This window comes from Dromiciops gliroides, chromosome 1, assembly GCF_019393635.1.
Source record: "Dromiciops gliroides isolate mDroGli1 chromosome 1, mDroGli1.pri, whole genome shotgun sequence".
NCBI classification, from domain to species: Eukaryota; Metazoa; Chordata; class Mammalia; order Microbiotheria; family Microbiotheriidae; genus Dromiciops; species Dromiciops gliroides.
Window position 1 is genome coordinate 110,701,040 of NC_057861.1, and position 2,121 is coordinate 110,703,160.

General features: G+C 45.5%; 1 pseudogene; it reads left to right on the top strand.

Moving 5' to 3' along the window:
- The first annotated feature begins 1,124 nt into the window (after positions 1–1,124).
- On the top strand, positions 1,125–1,829 carry LOC122736056 (annotated as a pseudogene).
- The last annotated feature ends 292 nt before the right edge of the window (positions 1,830–2,121 follow it).

Below are 2,121 nucleotides of genomic sequence, written 5' to 3' on the forward strand. Positions count from 1 at the left end.
CTACAGACAAAACCTCCATAGTAGGACAGTGCCCAGGATGTTTTTCTGGTCTCTGCCAACTGCACGGGCAGGACTGTACCCAGAGTGGAGTCCAGGCTACCAAATGTCCTCACCTTCCCCTACACTTTCCTATCCTTAACCTATTAGATGTCTATCCTTGTATCATAGGTTACCCCTTTGGGATGCTTTGCTTCGGACCACTTCTGGCCTCCACTATTTCACCCAGGAGCAGGATGAGAAGACATCTATCCCCGCAAGGAGCAAGCCTGCCCTTATTCTTCATCCCTTTCTCTCTGACTTTGAGCTGAAGCCTGGCCTTTTGCTACTGTCCTCTGTTCTTATTGCCATTTTTCAAAGTCCCACTGAGAGGCAACATAGACTATAGGGCTGGACCTAGATTCTGAAAGAGCTGGGTTCAAATCCTAGATCTAATACTAGCTGTGTGTCTCTGGGAAAGTAACAATTCTCTGAGCTTCAATTTCCTAATCTGTAAAATGAGGGAGTGGGGCTAACTGACCTCAAGGGACTCTTCCCCACTCTCCATCAATGAGTCTTTGCTCCTCACAGCAGAGTGAGGGAAGGACAGATTACCTCAAATTCACAAAGGAGGGTTCAATATGGGTGGAGGGGCTCTGCAATATTAGGAAATGACTGTTAAAAAAATTTTTTTAAACCATCAATAAAGCTTTTTTTAAAAAAATCTAGTTATGTAGTACAGTTGATAAAGCACTGGCCCTGGATGCAGAAGGACCTGAGTTCAAATCTGACCTCAGATACTTGACATTTACTGTGACCCTGGGTAAGTCACTTAACCCTCATTGCCCTGCCCCCCCCCAAATCGATCTAAAAAAAAAAATCTACAGACATGGTATCATGGCATGACCTGGAGGTATGTGATATTTATCCTCAAACATTTTAAGGGTAGCAATATGGGGAAACCTCCATAGTAGCACTCGGCTCATGTGTCATCACGAGGTCACTGCACCCGACTGCACCCTCCAAGTTTATTCCATCAGAGCACAAGGTCTGGCAGGGTCTGCCCCACTGGAAAGGCTACAAGGGTGGTCCTGTCACAGACTGAGCCTGGAGTCCTGTCTAAAGATCAGAGTAGTTTTTTTTCCACCATGGCGCAAGATCAAGGTGAAAAGGAAAACCCCATGCGGGTACTGCGCATCCGAAAGCTCTGCCTCAACATCTGTGTTGGGGAGAGTGGGGATGGCCGGCCCCAGGCTGCCCAAGTATTGGAGCAGCTCACAGGCCAAACCCCAGTGTTCTCCAAAGCTCTCTATACTGTCAGATCTTTTGGAATCAGGAGAAACGAGAAGATCGCAGTTCACTGTACAGTCCGTGGAGTCAAAGCTGAAGAGATTCTGGAGAAGGGGCTAAAGGTGCGAGAATATGAGTTAAGGAAAAATAACTTCTCAGACACAAGCAACTTTGGCTTTGGGATCCAAGAGCATATCGACCCAGGGATTAAGAACGACCCAAGCATTAGCATCTACGGCTCGGACTTCTATGTGGTGCTGGGCAGGCCCGGCTTCAGCATTGCAAACAAAAAGCGAAGGACAGGTTGCATGGGGCCAAACACAGAATTGGCAAAGAAGAAGCCATGCGCTGGTTCCAGCAGAAGTACGATGGCATGGGGCAGCTAGATGGTGCAGTGGTTAAAGCGCTGGCCCTGGATTCAGGAGTATCTGAGTTCAAATCCAGCCTCAGACACTTAATACTTACTAGCTGTGTGACCCTAGGAATGTCATTTAACCCCAATTGCCCCGCAAAAAAAAAAAAAAAAGAAGAAGTACGATGGCATCATCCTTCCTGGCAAATAAAGTCCTGTTTTCTATAAAAGATCAATAAAATGATCCCTGAAGTATAAAAAATAAATAAATAAATAAACAAACAAATAAATAAATAAAGATCAGAGTAGCTCATGCTCCAAGAATAGGAGACCCCATATCTGGAGCTGCAGGAGACCTCACTCATCATCTAGGCCAGGGCTTCTTCAACTTTTTCCACTCGCAACCCCTTTTTGCCCCAGATATTTTTATGCAACCCTGGCTATACAGGTATATAGAATAGGTATACATAAACTTTTTTTTTTTTGCAGGGCAATTGGGGTTA